This window comes from Ooceraea biroi, chromosome 5 (assembly GCF_003672135.1).
Source record: "Ooceraea biroi isolate clonal line C1 chromosome 5, Obir_v5.4, whole genome shotgun sequence".
NCBI lineage: Eukaryota > Metazoa > Arthropoda > Insecta > Hymenoptera > Formicidae > Ooceraea > Ooceraea biroi.
In genome coordinates this window covers 8,016,554-8,036,033 of record NC_039510.1, presented here as the reverse complement: position 1 = coordinate 8,036,033, position 19,480 = coordinate 8,016,554, and the positions used below count along the sequence as shown (strand labels likewise).

The 19,480-nt window shown below is 39.3% G+C and overlaps 1 long non-coding RNA gene across 1 annotated transcript; it reads right to left on the bottom strand.

Moving 5' to 3' along the window:
- Nucleotides 1-4,840: 4,840 nt before the first annotated feature.
- Nucleotides 4,841-5,775, bottom strand: LOC113561972. Its single transcript, XR_003406540.1, has 2 exons — nt 5,528-5,775; nt 4,841-5,443 (listed from the first exon to the last, which is right to left on the bottom strand). It is a non-coding gene; the product is annotated as an uncharacterized LOC113561972 (long non-coding RNA).
- Nucleotides 5,776-19,480: the final 13,705 nt, after the last annotated feature.

Sequence of the window (19,480 nt, the reverse complement as noted above, 5' to 3'; positions counted from 1 at the left end):
TTTTTTAAAAACAATGGTTAATTTTTGTTCATAACTGCAAATGATTCTTTGATAGTCAATACATTATTTATTAAACTAGATTTCGAAAACACCTTAATTTTATATTTTAGGTTTTGAATTTGTAAGAATTCGCCTGTGTGCGCCGCGCCGCCTCCGTCCACATCACAGTCGTGCCATCTGCCGTTACCGACCGTTACTCATAACCGAAGGAAGGCATTTATGCCGTTGCTTGTACGTGAAGGAGTATCCATGGTATCCGATGCCGGCATCAGTGCACAAAATACTTATCCACGGTTCAGATGTCATTTCGGTATCCTTGCTTCCCATTGGAATGTTAAGTGAAGAAGCCCAAGAATCACGGAACAAAGATTTCAGAGCATTCCGTGAGAGATTTACACGTAAAATATCAAGAGTTGCGACAAATGAAGATATAATGCACGTCTTCTTGATATCCTCAGATCCCATCATATCGTCCTATAGATCACTTCCTCGAAAGAAAGAAGGATGTCTGAGTCCACATGTTATTGCTCTTCTTCATAATCTAGAAAGTAATGAAGATATTAATGATTCAGACGATGACGAATAAAGGTGAGTCTCTATAAATATAGTAGACATACGAACGGACATTAATGAACTTATAAATATTTCTTATATATTGATGATGCATAACATATGATTTCACATACCTTGGAAATATATGTAAGCCAATGTATATCGGTGTTAAAGTTCCACGATGATCTGCGTTCTCCTGACTGTTAGGGTATTGTAGTTGCTTTGTAATGTAAGGAATGGTATGGCAGTAAGATAAAGAATCCGTAAACATCGCCAATGTTAGAAACGAAAATCGATCTGAAATCTATAAACGTCCGAACACTCTGGCTCAAGACAGACTGACTCTTCGGCAGCGACTCTTCGGCAGCTATCGAAGCTATTAATTACTTTTTTGTCGGGATTACATCAAAGTGATGCGTCGCGAACTATCCAACGCACACACGTGTGACACGCTTCCTATTGTCGGCATTAGATTTCTTTCTCTAAATCGTAAAGAATATATCTCTTTCTCTTACAGTAATACTGGCACTGACACTAGTATATATACGATTCAATTGAATACCTTTTCATTTGCAAGTTACTACGAGTGTTGCAAATGATAAGAAATATTTTCAGATGCAACATGAGTTCATTGAAATTTCATTTGACAATAAAAAAACAGCATATAATAAAGAAGAGGTTTTGTCCGCTCAAACGGAGCTTTGGTCCCACTGTGCATCGGTTTTTTCTTTTCAACTGCGTTCCAATACGTTAGATTCAGTTACTACTAAATGACTTTTATTATCTTTATTATTTCAGAACCTATAGTTGCGAACAAGAGGAGGAGATGTGAGGAGGAGGAGGAGGATCTGTTAATAGAGCAGGTGGACAAATGCCTGCGGATAGAGGGAGAGGCGGAGGAGGAAGAAGACGACGGGATAGGTGAGTTTCTTTATTTGTTTATTTTCAACTGCATTTTATTATGAATAGGTTTAATAACCGACTCTTTTCTTATTACTAGGGTTTCTGACCCGGGAATTCTCGATCTCGATTTCCCGGGAAATTTGCCAAATTTGATCCCGGGAAAAAATAGTCGAGAAATCGAGAAATTTCTGAAACGTATAATAAGTAGATAGTTAACGCTTTGGAGCAAACGACGAACGATACCTACATTGCAAATTGTTTATCAGTGCTCGATTGTTTGTCGCCTGTCCGCCAGTCTCCGCATTCTCTCTCCGCTCGTCGCGCTCTATTCAGTGGGTAACTGTTATTCGTAGGAGGAGGTTGTACAAAAAGTGGCTTACTATTATTCGTAAAAGGAGGTTATACAAAAAGTGGCTGCATACGATCTCTACTGTCTCATTAGCTGTCGTTCATTAGCAACACAGAATAAGATACTATATTTTTGGTTATGAACTTACTTAGTTATTTTTCGATAACAAGAAAGTCTCTGTAATCTGAAAAGCAAGAGTTTTCTAACTAGAATATCTTCTTTTTAGTTGAACATTTGTACTATGGAGAGATCCACTTCGAAAGTTTTGAAATACTTAAAAAAAAACAAATACGTCATACGCACAATGCTTAAAATGTCCAAAACAAATATTGTGTAAAGGTTCGAACACGAGCGGTCTAGTTAGGCATCTTGAAGATATTCACAAAATTAACTTGAAATGCAACGAACCTGAGGCTTCTACTAGCTCTGAGCCGGAATCTAAGAAAACTAAATTATCCAGTAATCAACAAACACTCGAGTTAATACAAAAAAAGTCTTTGGGTGAAATTGTTTCCCGCTTAGCAGCTAAGGATGGGCTCTCAATAAGAGCAATAACTAAAAGCGAATTTATACGCGAATCTCTGATGCAAAAAGGGTATAAGTTGCCTAAAAATGAAACTGATGTCATGAACATTATATTAGAATATTATAAAGTAAAGAAAAACGAAATGATTGCACAGTTTAAAAGTTTATATGAATCTGGAGCACGCTTTAGTTTAACCGTTGATGAATGAACAAGCTTGCGAAACCGCAGATATTTTAATATATGCGTCCATTATATAGACGGTAAATTTTATAATTTGGGACTAGTATACATCCCAGGTAAGTGTGAAGCAACCGAGACGAGAGAAATTGTGGAAACCCGTTTACAAGAATTCGAATTAAGTTTTAAACATCATATCATTGCTGTCACAAGCGATGGACCGAATGTCATGAAAAAATTTGGTCGCGAAAGCCCATGTGAAATGGTGCTTTGTTTAAATCACGCCATACATTTATCAGTTTTGGATACTTTCTGCAAAAAAACTGAAGAGGCTAAGACTATTGATAATATTGGTAATTCAGAAGAGTCAGAATTAGGAACTAGTGAAGATAGTGAATGTGACGATGACGAAGGAACTGACGATGTGAGCGTCATAAGAAGTACTTAGACATCATATAACTCCTTACAGCGTACTAACGATAATATAAATAAAGTACTCAAAGAAACACGTTCTTTAGTAAAGCTGTTTAGAAAGAGTCCACTGAAAAATATTGCTTTACAAAAATATGTAAAAGCTGAGTTTGGAACTGAACTAAATTTATTACTTAATGTTAAAACGAGATGGAATTCCATGATATGTATGATTGAACGATTCCTGAAATTAAAGAATGCCATCGAAAAAGCTTTAATTGATCTCAATATGTCTTCTAAATGGAACGAAAATAATATCAGTACATTACAAATACTATTAAATATCTTACAGCCCACAAAATTATCTGTTGAAGCACTCAGCAGAAAAGATGCTACTATTTTAACATCAGAGATAGTAATAGATATTTTGTTGAAAAAATTGAGCTCAATGGACTGCGACTTGGCAAAAGCATTTTTAGAATCACTTAAAGTTAAGATAAACGAACGAAGAAACTTAAACATCTTATCTTTACTAAATTTTTTACACAGTCCTGATTCATTTTATCTAAAGAAGAGTGATTTTTTGACTCCTAATTGCAGCAAATCATCACTGATTAATTATACTGAAGAAATTTACTATAGATTATATCCAACTCCAGGATCTCCAGACCAAAGTGTACAAAATGACATTGAAATTAACGAATCTGTAGAGGATGATGCAACTATTTCATTTGAAGTACAATTAGAAAAAGCTATCAAAGGGATAACGGCAAATAAAAACTATAGTGAATCGCAGCAAAAAATAACTAAAAGCATTATTAAGAAAGAGTTTCAGTTGTATGAATCTACAGGAAAACGTACTCCTAATCTAGAAGCTCTTTATAAGGGATTATTAACCATAAAACCCACTTCAACTGAAAATGAAAGGGTTTTCTCAATAACAGGCAATATAGTTAAAGCTATTAACGCGCTTGTGTTTTTACTTGCCTATTTTAATAATAATTAATGTTATGTTTTTTAAATATATATATATATATATATATATTGCCTGTGATTCATAAGCTATGATTGTTTTTTAAGTATTTTTTAAGTATTTAAGTATTTTAATTTTATTCTTGTTAATTCAACATATGATATTACCTAACTTAAAATGTTACTTTGAAGTTTGAAATTAAGATGAGTATTATTTTTGTTTTTTAAATATTTCAATTTTATTTGTGTTAGTAAAAATAAAATAAAAGACCAAATGAATGACTGATTCGATAGAACATAGAAGACTGATATATATTGACATTGTAAGTAAAGTGATTGTATAATGCCAAATTATTAACAATAAAATGGACTTAAATGATTAATATATATTATAATTACTTTTTTGAATCTATCGTTTTTTTGATAATTTTTTTATTCTCGATTTCCCGGGAACAGACACACGAGAATTCTCGAGTCCCGAGAAACTGAAAAGGTCGGGAAATCAGAAACCCTACTTGTTACAGAAATCCTGTATGATAACAAACGCGCGCGGAGGGAGGAAGAGGAGGACGATGATGTCGGTAAGTATTTGTTTATTTACCTTTTAGTTTTATTTAATTTTTAAAGTAACTAATAAACGACTTGTATGTTATTTTTCAGTATTCCTCTGCGAACGCAAACGCGTGAGGTTCGCGGAGAAAGAGGACAAAGAGGAGGAGGATGACGACGAGGAGGAACAGGAGAGCGAGGAGGAACAGGAGAACGAGAAGGAACAGGAGAGCGAGGAGGAACAGGAGAGCGAAGAGGAACAGGAGAGCGAGGAGGAACAGGAGAGTGAGGAGGATGATATACGTGAGTATTTTTTGTTTTTTCTTTTTTCAACTGCTTTCAGTTACGAGAGAGTACTAATAACTGACATTTTGTTATTTTTCAGAAATTGTATTCGAAGAGGAAGGAAAGGAGGAGTAGGTGGAAGAGAGTGACTATATTATATATTATACTATACTATATTTTATTACATTATACTATTAAAAAATATGAATATCAAACTGCATACTATTGTCCATACTTAATAAATAAATTATACACTACATACCAAAGTTGAAAATTTCACATTATTATTTACTATATTATATACATGAGATTGCCATTATTACATTGTTAACGATTCTTAATGAAATTAATAAAGGTCAAGGCCTATAATATATAGTTTAAGATAATGAATTTAATCACGTCATCATAGGCTTATAATAAATCTTCTTAAGGTAAATAATAAATCTTAATTTGACCTTTCTGGCAAACTTCTTCCTTCTTCTTTCCTTTACTTAAACATTTCGCCCACGGTTTTCTTTTTTTTCTTTTAAACTATCAGTTATTATTTTATTTAATTATTTTTATTTTTATATACATTTTATATGTGCATATACGTTTTTTAACATAAAGTTTTGTCGTTCTCGTCTGTCTTCCACATCTTCTTGAAAACATTCGCGTGCGGTGAAGGAGGCTGTTTGACGATGATCTACGGTGGAGGAGGTTGCTTGACGACAATCCTTCTATAACACACGAAATAAATAGCTATTACAATATTGAAGGTATCGGCTTTCTCGTAATATACATTTTTATTTACTATTACTTACCTGTTTCTTGCTGCTCTTCCATCCGCAATGTGAGCGTATCCGTGGCTGACGAGTGCTTGCGTCGCGTTGGTCCGCGAAACACTTCTCCTCACCAGTGTTCGATAGTTCATTGTTACGTCCCGGTCGGCCGCGGTTGTTGATTAACTCGGGCAATGACACGGGGCTGGATCGCTGTTTTCGGGTATTAACGAATCCGAGAATTCTCCCCGGGGATACCGCGATCGGAGTAATTTCGTAGAGGGAAACGGGTCTAGTTATCGCCGGGTGCAAGAGCTAGAGTGCTTATTTCGTCGCCCTGTATCCGCACCACGGTCGGGTCGGGGAAATCGAGAATACTTTCACCGGCTGCCTGTAACAAACTGAGCAGTGCCGAATATTCGCGCGCACAGGTATCGCAGCTTAGCACCGGAGAGTAAGACGCAAGGTTACTTCTGCAATCGTGGCACGTAGGAATGTATCGTGTGAATCCTACCACTAAATCGTGCTTCAGGATTAGCTCACAACTCAATTTCTCTGAAGTGGAAATGGCGTTGGTATAGCAGTTCCGACAGAACAAGTTTCTAGACTCTGGATGGAAGTAGGCCGAATACTTCATACACGAAGTGGCGGTGGTCTGCAATTGATGATCCAGTATGGGAGGAGGAGGTCGGGAGAGGCTAAATCTACGCGTTATGAAGCGGCACATCACACGTTATTACGCCCGCTTCCGGGATAAGTAAGTTCTGTTAAGCCGACCGGGGCAGGAAGGGCGGTGCATGCCCCAAGAAGCGATGTTCGCTCTTCGATTTGTCGTAGCGTATAGGGGGAGAGGGGTAAGGTAAAAGAAATATGCATACAGTTGATTAGCTTACGCTACTTCGGTAAATTTATTAAACAAACTCCATTTCCTCGGGGAATTCGGTCGTAGTGAGCGAGTGTCCGCTCGAGAAATGAGCGTTATTCGCCCGAGGAGAGGTTATGTTTCCCGACGAACACGTGGCTCGAATAATACACGTTGAGGTTAGACGTTGAGGTTATATCTCACAACACGTGGCTCGAATAATAAGTAAGGTGGCACGACCAAAGTGAATAATTAATGGTTTAAATTACGTAAGCAACAATATAGCAGTGGGCTTAAATGTAAATATAAGTTGTACTCACCGTTGCTGGCCACATGGTCTTGGAGGTTAAAACTCTAGCGTAGCGTGCGTCTGCTGGATCTGGAGGTTAGTTTAGCTGCCTCGTGGTCATCCTTCTCGTGGTAGATCGTTTGTAATATGCACCACGACTTCGTATTTTAAAACGCGCACACTTATTTATTACTAAGTTCGCTGAAGGAAATGGGAAGAATGGATGAGAAAATTAAATAAACAGTGATTACAATTATTAATATGTATAATTGAATACTCTCGAAAGGAGAAGTCGAGTTTACATACGTTATGAAAAATATAAAAGAATCTACGATAATGTAGCGATATCTATAAACGCTTAATTATTAGTTACAAATAATAGTAATGATAGTAGTCGATATAATAATGGTTGAATAAATGGAACTTGGTTGTAGGTTGATTTGCGCTAAAACTTTGAGGTTAGTAATGAAAATAGAATCTAACACTAGACCCCGAAGGGATGCGAGGAAGGTTTGGAGGTGTTACCTCGACGACGGCTGCTGCACAAGAGAGCGATCGCGGCGGATGTTCCGAGTATATAGTCGGAGATTTGTGTTGTCTAGTTCCGTCGGGTGGCGTTCCGAGTTGTAACTAGGAACTAGGGCTGGTGACGTTAGTTACAACTAGCGTCGTCTGATTGGTCTAGTTCCGAACTAGGATTTTAGTAACTTGTCCAAACCTTACTCTAAGAACTTGCCCAATTCCCAAGTTTTGTCCAATAGTGTTAGTGATATGTAACAGCTTCTGATTGGTCTATTTTCGAACTAGTGCAGATACTTGGCCAATGGCGTTGGGATTTGTTCAAGTGTTTTTCCTTATGATCTAGCGTTCGCAATAATTACTATATATAGTCTAACGCTGGAGATTGTTATTGTAAAAAGGAAATTTTTAATTCTGCGGTAGCGGTGGACGTGACATCATTATATTTGTTCCATAGTTTATTATATTTCGGAGCACGTGCTGTTGTTCCATTGTTCATTATATTTCGGAGCACTTGCACGTGATACTTGTCCTCAACAGTGCCCGATTAAGCGAATGCACCGATTATTTAGTTTTTATATTTCAGAGCACTTGCACATCTCTTTTCAGCACTTTATACATTTACGTACTATACGTAGAATGCCATGGTGTATTAACTGATACTTCCGTCGCACCCAGGGATCGTTGTATTCGTCATAGATCCACAAATCATCAGTCCAATCAATTTTCAAATCCGGGAAGTTGTAATACGGATAGGTTATCAACATATCGCATACACTGTACCAGTTTCTCATCATTAACAGTTCGAAACACCTCCCGGAACCTGCAGGACCCAGAACATTCATTATTACATGTCTATAACATGGGTACATGCCTGGTTCTTTTGAATACCGTTCACCCTGAATAAGTCCTTGTCTGACGCGGCGTTCATTCGTACCGCGTATACCACGTTCTCGATCGCACAGAAACTGTACCACTGATATGCGTTGCCACCTCACGAACTCGGGATTTTCTATCACCCAGGTCGCCATACTGCCACTTGCAATTGTTACGTACAATATTTTTTAATGTTCAGTGTTCAAAGTTGTGGTGCGTGCATACTGGGCACATGTTACGCGGGAATATCACGCGGCGCGGCATCATATAATGCGGCGCGGCAATTTGTACACCAGCGACCACGTATTCCATCCCAGGTGTCTACTTCGTGTCTTCGCATAATGTACGCTACAGGTCCAAGGTCTACATTTGTCATGTCGATCATACATGATACGCATAAGTCTGTAGACCGCCCCTTGTATAATAGCAGTATATAGCACACATGATGGTGCGTGGAGAAAGGGCCATTCGTTGGGAATCGGATATTATTCTGTCATTTTCTTTTTCGACCACTTCTTCACTGCTAAGATACGCACTCTCGTCTGATAATACACTTTCTTCGTCACTATCTTCGTTATTGCCCACCTCCGTATCGTCGTCAAAGTCGAAATCGAATTCCATGTTTTGCACACATAAATTCTTTTTGCACGCACAGAACTTCTTCTTTTCTCACAGGAGACTGAAGGAAATGTTTTTCTAGAGCACTCGCAATCGACTGTGGTGCTAAACGTTTTCCACTTGATTATATGACATCTTCGTCTCTTTCTAACCTGCAGCCGAATATCAACCCTTGCGAAATAACACGTAACGCTTCGCTAATACCATCTCATGGTTCGTTCCTAGAAATATGTTTAACTAAACATCTCTTTGACCGCAGCCGGCTCTCGAAGAATCGCGTAACTAGATTTTTATCTGTTACACATTCCCGCGTCTGTAACGTCTTTGTCTCATTGATAGCAACCTGGTATCGGCACTCTGAAGTAGCAGCCAGGTATCGGCGCTCGGGAGTAAATTAATACACATATCGCTTCTGTAAAACATTCCCACGTCTTAATCGCTCTTTGATAGCAGCCGGGAATCGGCGCTAGAAATTACCGTATATCGCTTCTCTAAAACAATACCATGGTTCGAAATGTGTTTACATAAACATCCCTTTGATCGCAGCCGGCGCTCGAGAACCCACGTGCCTCCCCCTCTCCCTTACCACGACTGCGAGGGACCCGCGTGACGTCATACCCCCGCGCCCCGAAGAACCTCCTCCCTCCCCCGCAGTCCCCTCGGAGCTCCCGGATTAGAAATGGTATATTTTCTCTACTTAGGTATTTATGCAAACAAGAAAATCTATTACTTTATTATTACACTTTGGCCGATATTCATTGTTGATTCTGATTTAAGACTATCTTAAATACAATCATAAGATATTTGAAACCAATCACACAGTCGTATTAGCATCTTAAGACATTACTTCAGATCGTCTGGAAATAAGAACGGACTATGAATACTAGCCTTTGATATTACAAAATAAAGGACATAATAATATATGAAGCAGATATTTTTATACGAATAAATATTTTAATACATAGAAATATATTTATTAATACAAATAAGCGTTTTTTTCAAAATACTTGGCGCTGCTAAACCTAATCATTATGTTAATTGCCTCATTCTCTTTCTTTCTCTCTTGTGAATGCGTGCATGTGTGTTATGTGTATGTGTGTAACATTATATTAAGCATAGAATAAGTTTAACTACATTTGTACATATATGTATTTCAGCGAGTTGTTATGTAATTTAGAGTTTAAGGAAATTGTAATCTTTAGATTATTTAAATACTAAGACAATTTTTGATTCGATTTAGCAGCGGCAAGTATTTTGAAAAAAACACTTATTTGTATCAATAAATATATTTCTATGTATTAAAATATTTATTCGTATAAAAATATCTGCTTAATATTATTATGTCCTTTATTTTTTAATATCAAAGGCTAGTATTCATAGTCCGTTCTTATTTCCAGACGATCTGAAGTAATGTCTTAAGATGCTAATACGACTGTGTGATTGGTTTCAAATATCTTATGATTGTACTTAAGATAGTCTTAAATCAGAATCAACAATGAATATCGGCCAAAGAGTAATAATAAAGTAATAGATTTTCTGGTTTGCATAAATACCCAGTGTAGTTGGCGCAATTTGTTCATATCATTAGTTTTGTAGAGTCCTTTTTTGAAAGAACTTCAGGCGCGTATACTTGGCGCTTTGGTAAATTTACCGATTAGCGTACCCACCTCCTATCACCTTGTCCTTGATATATATTATAGAGGTCACCCTCCTGAGTGACCTTCAAAAGGGTTTAGCCGTCGGGCGTTGTTTACTAAAAAGTTATTAACGAAAGAAGTTTAATGATTTTGCATGAATTTTCAGCCGTCCACAACAAGCAAAAGGTTATATTTTCCAAAACTGGAGCCCCGGACACATACGCTCAGTTTCAGCCTGCTTCGCGGGAGGGCGGGTGGCAGGGGCTTCGCCCCCCCCTCCCCGCTAGAACCAGTGTAACAGATTTTACCGCACAGATTTTGATCACCTGGTACACGGCACGGATCCCGGCTGGGGGGGGGGGGGCGAAGCGGGCTGAAAACGAGCGCGTGTCCGAGGTTCCAGTTTCGGAAAATATAACCTAACCAGGTTAGGTTAGGTTAGGTTAAAGCAGAGAATACTTTATATTTAACAGTTTATGCTTTTGGTTAAAGTGAAGAATACTTTGTACTTATATTAAAAGAAACTATTCTATATATTAACGATTCACTGCTTTAAATGACTTTCCTTCTTTCGTTCATATACATATTCGTCGTTTATATCTTTCAATATTCAAAATAACTACTATATTTGCAAAATTTCTTTTGTTAATAACTTTTTCAAACAACGATCGACAACTAAAACCTAGTGCGGGTTATTCGAGAAGGTGACCTTTGTAATATATGTCAATATTATGTTCTTGGTTTGCGTAGACAGCTGAAAATTCGTGCAAAATCATTAAACTTCTTTTGTTAATATCTTTTTATTAAACAACGACCGACGGTTAAAACTTGCACAATGTTACTCAGAGAGGTGACCTCTATAATATATGTCAAGGACAAGGTAATAGGAGGTGGGTACGCTAATCGGTAGATTTACCATTCTTTTTTATAATATATGATGAGATGAAAGTCATAGTCCTGTCAGTCAAGGTTTTTAAAAGTATTAACTTACATGTTTATAAAATATAAAATTATATTAAGTATATTTATGCACAGAAGTCAATATATGCAAGAAAAAAGAGTTTACCCCCGTCGTTTTTTATTTCGTTTAATAAATAAATATAAATATACATTCTGTAAAAAAATGTCTGGAATTAGTTAATGAAACACAAATTACTTGTTTATTCATTAATATTGATTTTGTCACCTTCAAAATAGGTCCCATCGGATGCAATACACATGTGCCAACGCTTAAGTCCTCAAAACACTTTTCAAACGCTGAAGCTGGTATTGCTTTGAGCTCCTCGTCGTCGTCGTCCTCGTCGTCTTCGTCGTCGACGTGGTGCAACATCGTCATCGTCGACGTGGTGTAACATCGTCGTCGTTGTCGTTGTCGTTGTCGTCGACATGGTGCAATGTCGTCATCGTCGTCGTCGATGTGGTCCTCTCACTCACGCTTTCTCGCTCTCTCATTCACTCGCTCTCTCGCCCTCTCGCTCTCTCACTCACTCGCTCTCTTATTCACTGGCTCTTTCGCTCTCTCATTCACTCGCTCTCTCGCTCTCCCGCTCTCTCGCTCTCTCACTCACTCGTTCTCTCATTCACTCTCTCTCTCTCTCGCCCTCTCACTCACTCGCCCTCTCGCTCTCTCTCGCCCTCTCACTCACTCATTTTCTCGCAAATATATCTTTTCCCACTCCAACTTCTTGCACTACATCGCGTCGTACCCCAACCGGCGGAGATGCTGTCCGTATATCCGTGTAACTTACACATGACGGTCGGGTCGATAAGTTAGAGTTTTCTAATGTAGAGCATCTACATATGATCGTTATGTGTGAGTCACACGGATATACCAACAGCATCTCCGCCGGTCGGTATATATACATGCTATCTGGCGCACGCGAGGAAACGGAGCTGCTGCCATCTCGATGAGAAGAACAAACTGTACAAACAACGTTGATGATGATGACGTTTCTTAATCGAAAATTTGGCAATTTCAGACTTTGCATCGCAATATCTTCGCTCGTAGGGCACGTAGAAGAGAAATGAAAACACTTTTATTGCATAAATCAACCACAAGCTATCCATTGAGCCTACTCGCCCGATTCTGCATCCCCGGTGGCGCCCGTTCGTACTCTTACGCGAGGAGCAGTATTATCAGTGGCACTTAGCTCTGTTATGCGTTGCTCCAGACGCCGCTCCATTTGCTCCAGTCGACCCTCAAAATCAGCACGCTGTTGCTGCAACTCCGCCAAGATGGTCGCAAGGGCGTCTGTCCCTGCGGCTCCCGTCGGCGGCGGCGTCTGCTCTCGCGGCGACCTCGGGGTGGACATTGAGCGTAGAAACATCGGGATTCTTGTCCTGGCGATCTCGGACGAGCCCCCAAAATGTTACGTCCGGGCGGCGGATTCCGCTCGACGCACCACTCGCACTCGCTCACACACTCGCCGAGACACTCGCGCACCAAATAAGACGACACTCTTATGAAAGAACGATAGAGATTTATTATAATAAGAGCGGGATATAATACGCGTCCGTCGTAGACCACGTCACGTCCGAATCTCTCTCTTCGCTGTTGTTTATTTATTCTCCTGGCGACCCGTCGCCAGGAGGCTCGCGTCTTCTTTCCGACGGCCGATCCAACGACGCTCAGCTGATCGGCAACTGACCGGCTCTTCGTTATGCCGGGTGGCCAACCCGGACATAACACTGACCCTTCCGTCCTCCGAAGAGACTGGTGACAAAGGAAGAGTGAAGAGAAGACACCAACAGGGAGCCGACGGAGAGGAGCCCGCGCACGGTAACTTCGGGCAGGAGCCCGGGGGTGTGCAGGAAGCGGGCGGGAAGCGGCGCCAGGGGCGGCGGAAGAACCGGCAAGAGGAGGGCCCGCGCACGGTAACCTCGGGTAGGAGCTCGGGGGTAGTGCGAGGAACGGGGCCCCGAGGTTGGCGCCCCCCTTCCAGGGATTGTCGGGACGACAATCTTGTGAAGCGGGGGGGTAGTGTTATGTTCCCTCGCCCAGATCGGCGCCCCGTATAGGGCAATCGATCGCACTGCTCCCACCAACAAGCGGCGCACCCGCGTCTCCGGCCCACCGAGGTTCGGGATGAGGCGACTCAGCGCGTTGGTCGCCCCCTCCAGCCTCCGAAAAACGTGGAACTAATTCAGACTGCAGTTTTTTTACTAAAGTTCAAAAATCTTTAATTTACTGAACAGTATTAATACTTTTAACGTCGTTGTACTTTATTAATATTGAGAGATTAGCATGTGTATTAATTGATTTGTAGGCATAATTTTGTAGCAAATTATTTATTTTTACGAAGCAAATGATCAAGAGACACACATCATTCGTCATTGTCCATCAGTAAGTATGCGTTACACGTTTTGATCGTTACTAGGTTCTACTATTTAACATAATATTTCCGCGGAATATCATTCTTATCCGCCATCACACATTTCGAACAGCACAACAAGTTTTTCTGTGAATAACGTAATTTTGGATACTGACGTAATCAGCAATTATTTACAAGTTTCCTAAAGTATTGGAGCAAAGTAGGCAGTTCTTTAGCTGCAGTCTGTTATAATAATTTAATGTATAAAAACTGTAAATTTATTGAGCGCGATTGTTGCATGAGATCATTGCACTATACTCCTTGGCTGGATCTAAATACTTCTTGAGCGATACCTTTTTTCCGAAATATCATGCATTAATTGGTAGTCACGGACTGTAATGCTCATCTTTTTCTTTGTCTCTCTGTTTCTCTATTTTTTTCTATCTTTATTTCCGTAGTCTCGCCACATTAGCACTGTTTATATATTCGTCAATTTCCTCTTCTGCTGCTTCCACATGGATATTCCTTCTTTCAAGTCGGGCACTGCAATATCGAAAGTAGTCATCAGTTTAATAAATTTAAAAACAATTCTACTCTTCAGAAACTTGTTGCTATTTGTCTGAATAAATGAAATCATAGAAATGTGAATGCGGTGCATTCATTTGGAGTAAGCATGTCTTCGCTGAGTGGCTGCCGAAAGGATCCGTATCACTGTTGAGTAACTAAGAAGATATTGAAAAAGATGTAAACTATGCGCTACTGGTACAGTTATAAAACAAAATATAATATAAAATAAATCTTTGTATACGCGAAACATATGAAACATTTGCAAGTTGTAAAGAAAACCGTACACCTTACCTGTTGCGAGGATCAACAATTAACCGCTTGGTTGAGACACTGGAAAGCTTCTGAATAACATTTGGCCTGTGATGTGATATCTGGGATAAGTGACTGAACAACTTTGAGTTTTATATAACTGTATGAACTATAAATATAAAGTAACCTGTTATCTGAACAATCGTTCAATCAGAGCGTTTCGCACCAGAAAGCCTTCTCCAGGTTGCCAATGAGGTCGTGGCACAACTTCTTCATGTTCGTTCACATTTTCTACTTGTTCTTCCTTTTCTTCTATGTCGAAAGTATCAGTAAAAATCAAAGCAAGATTATGCAAAACAGCACATGCCGTAACAATTGTTGTGGAAGTTATTAACTTTGTTTGAAGGCCTGGTGACAAACATGGAAATCTACGTTTCCAAATTCCGAAAGTCCTTTCGACTATTCCTCTTGTCCTCGCATGGATCATATTGTAACTGCAATAAAAATACATATTTTATTGTATCATTAATTTAGAAGAGACGTTAGTAAAACATACGGTTGTTCTTGGAAGATGTGTATTGTGTGAATTATATGACTGTTTCTTATAATTGTAATAGATATATAGACATATATGTAATAAAATGTATTAAACCTTATTTCTTCATCAGTGGTAGGATTACCAACAGGCGTGAGCAATATTGGCAAGGCTGGATAACCGGCATCTCCAACAAGCATTCCGTCTAATTCTTGCTGTCTGTATCGCATATATGTATATGTGCGAATTTTGGAAAATCCGACTGTCGCGCTCGCTTCCTGGCCATTCTGGAACTATATCTAAAAATTCCGTACGTGGTCCAACAACAGCCTGTAAAGAGATATGACATAAATTTTAATGAGTAAAACATATTAATGAGATAAATATGTATATGCGAATACATCAGAAGCAATAATAGTATGTGCATACAACTGTTTCTAATTATAAAAAGAAGTACATACTTGTACATTCAAGGAAAAGTATCCTTTTCGATTTCTAAAAACCTCATCGATAGCCTGAAATCTGGAATGTACCAGTCGAATATGTGTACAATCAATGGCTCCATCGATACTAGGGAGACCTATAGCTCCAGGACCATACCCACACTCTCTGAATAAACGTTTATTTTCTAAACGTGCTTCCTCTGATACTGGCATCTTTATGTATCGATTTATATAGCTAGCTATTAAAATCGACACTCTGTACACAATTCTTGAGATTGTAGGTTGGGATATCTGTACTGTATCACCTACAATGAACTATACAGATAAAACGTAAAATGTTATTTTTCTACTATTTGTTTTTATTATACCTAAATATCTAAAAAGCTATTGTTTGATTACTTTATGATTAATTTCATCAAGATTATATATAAGTAGTACAAACTTATTACTAACCTGAAAACTTGCCGTCGCATAAAAACGCAGACAAATCAGCAATTGTAATTCCGGAGATATGGGCAAACCTCGATTATTTGGTTTTGTAAGCTCGTCTTTTATCAAGAGTAATATCCCAAATAGAACTGATTGTATCGTTTTCTGATACGCACTTGTACTTCTTCTGCTTCCTCCTCACTTGATAAGCTCATGTCTTCAATATCAATATTTTCTAAATCCATTATCTATAAATACAAAATTACGTCTATGTTAATTGTTTTATACAACAACCTCTTACAACATGAAATACTGTACAACACTTTTTAATAGCATTCTCATTTCCAGAGTATCGTAATGAAATGTTATAATAAGCATACTTACCAGTCAACAGCTAATGCCTTATTAGATTCAAAATATTTGCAATGTCAAACGTTTGTGACGCTATAGTCAACATAACTGGTTTCCTTAAATCTACAGTGAACGCTATTGTCTGCATATAAAACTGGTGTAAAAATCCTCTCTGGGGACTATTGGCAACGTATTCACTCGGAAATCTCTCTCTGTAGATGATAGAAAAAAGGCGAAGAAATGATTAGAGATACGGAATAGATAAATCTACGTTTATCGATGCGATTTACAGTACATACACAACCTCTATTATATAAATTTGTCTCTCACCTTTCATATAGCGCTAACGTAGATATTTCTAATGTAGCTAAACATTGTACATAAAAAACGTCCTCTAACACGTCTCGATGCACGCGCTTCGTGTAAAAGGTTAGACGCCTGTGCGTTCAATACACACGCAAGACAGCTCGAACACTGCAAGAGAAAACATTTATCATGAGAAACACGTAATAATCGTTAAGGTAAAACAGTACTTAATAGCATTGCTAATAGACTATCGTAATTAAATGTTACAGTATACTTATCAATGAATATCTGCTTAACAGCTATTGCTTAATACGTCCTCGGACACGTCTTAGTGAAGACCATCTTATTTCGCGATATATATGTCAAATAAGATCATCTTAAATGACTGTGAATACACAAGCAATAAGATTATCTTAAGTCTGTGCTTATGTGACATAAGATTCGTTTATGAAACACATTAAGGCGTTTTACAATAAGGTCGTCTTCAACAAGGCACACCTTAAGATTTTGCTTAAGTCTTTTCTTATTCTTCGACTATGAATCTAGAGGGCGTCTTAAGACCGAACTTAAGGTGGTCTTGGAAATAAGTTCCGACTATGAATACGGCCCTTAGAAGTTGATCGGATCAGTCGTTACTGAGTTCCGATAATCTAAGCGTCTCTGAAAACGTCGCGTCGCGTAATGATACACGGTCGGTTTTGCTGCGCATATACTTGGCGCGAGACACTACCGTGTCTCTTGATTATATCTTGCACAGTGTGGATTTATTTCTAAAATTGATTACAATATTAATGTATTATATGGAATATTCTAAGGTTTAGCAACAAAGTTTTTTCTTTTTATCAGATATTTTTAATTCTTAACGCTAGTTCTTCTTTATTCCATAAGAATTTTAAAGAGTATGTGCTAACATTCTAATATTATATTTAAAAGAACACTCGAAAGAAATATATAATATTATAAAGGATGGTGAAGGAAGGGGGGAAAGGAGAATCACAGGAGAGAAATAGAAAAATACAGGAATGAGTTAGAAATCACTAGAGGGGAGCAGAAGATAACATCTGTAAGAGAATTTCCTTAATGAATTCAAATTGCGCGGGCGAGTGCGGAGCTCGAGAGCGGGCACGACCACCGCGAGGGAGCGCGGCAAGCTGGCGGTCGGGTGCGCGAGGGAAAAGGAAAGGATGGCCAGAAAAAGGGAGGTTATCGTTGCGTCGTGCCGCGTTGAGTGGGTGTCGTTGCGTCGTGCATCTTGGAAGGTTCTGCGCGGATGCTGACATCCGATTAATACTGCGGTAGCGGGAAAAGAAAGGAATCAGACATTAAGGCAGGAGGCCTGTACCGACTAGCCGCTGTGGTCGGCGAAAATGGTAGAAGCGGGATTATAGGCGATGGCCGGGTGTGCCGTGCGCGCGCTTATCCGAGGGATTTCCCCTGGTGACCGTGCGGTGAACAGAGTGTGTTGTGCGTTGTGCGATCCTCCCTTCGTACACACACTAGGTAGAGTTGAGTCGGGGCGTTGTGCGTCGTGCGCTTCTCCCTTCGCACACGTCGCCGAGTTGGCGAGGTGCGTCGTGCGTTTCTCCCTTCGCACTCGCTAACGGTGCGGTGTTGACGTGAAACGATCCCGCAGCACTGCATCCCCAACTTGAGAAGGCTATGCATGCGATACTCCCCTAGCCACCCCGTGGGCATTAAGCGTGTCTCCCCCTAATGCCCCGGACTAAATGCGCGTTGAGCTAGCATTGCTGGGCTATATAATTTAAAGGTTAAAACTATATTGCGTTCCGTTGTATGTACAGGGTCTAGTCTTACGTGAGGAGTGAGCAGAGGTAGCTGCAGCGGACGCCCTGCGATACGCCAGTGTAATATTCGAGTGTGTGAGAACCAGGTGTGAAAGGAAGTGCAAGCGTTATAACATTAAAGAGAGCCTGACGATGAGAGACTGCTTTTATTTACTCGTCCTGCGAAATTTGTAAAAAAATTTTCCTACACATCTATGGAATATACGAGAATACAGAATCAAGAGACACGGTAGTGTCTCACGCCAAGTTCACGCGCAGCGCAATGGCAGCGAGAGACGGACCGTGTATCTTTACGCGAGCCGACTAGTTGAGACTAGCCGAGATTTGCGGATCTTAATAACGCGTGGATCGATCGAGTTAAGAACAGGCTCAATCGATTCTACGTACTCGAATTATATAATGAAAGTGTTTTTATTTGTCACGTACATGCCCGGTGAAGGGAGATATTACGATGCAAAGTCCACATTGTGAAATATTTTATTAAGAAACTCTCTTATCGTTGTCGTCGTCGTCGTTTGGTCACAGAAAACGTACAGTTCACCTTTTAACCACTAGGCGGCGCGGCGTCTACGGCAGTTGTGGCGTCTCGTGACGTCACGCGCATGCGCCTCATACGCACTCGCGCCAGCTTCAAACAACGAAGCTTCACATCAGTCAACGAAATGACATTTATTGATTTTTATAAGTCGCTCAGTTTTTTATTGATTTAACACATTTGTGAATTGCTTCAAAAGAAGTTTTATTTTACGAGATTCATATTTTTACAAGATCTTCGCCTTTTGTTATCCAACCGCCATACCGTTAACACGCGTCTTGTATGCATTGAATTTAAAACTGTGAATGTACAGGGTGGGGAAAAATTATTGGTCAAGCTTTCGCCAGTCGATTCTACTCATCGAGATCGCCAACATTGCATCATAAACATGGTGCCGCAAAATTAACTTTCAAGGTCATTTTCAATGTCAAATTTTTTATTGGCTTAGTCGATTCTACTCGTCGAGCTGAACAAAAGTCTCAAAGGGACCATATGCCGGAAATCAATATTTCATAGAGAAATCTTCGTTTGAAGTTGTTTTACCTGAAATTTAAAAAAAATCGATTTTTATGAAGTCAGAAAATAAATCTGACGCTTATAAAGTTCTTAAAATCATGTTCTGAATATCCTGATCATGATTAGCGAAAATTACCCCCCAAAAAT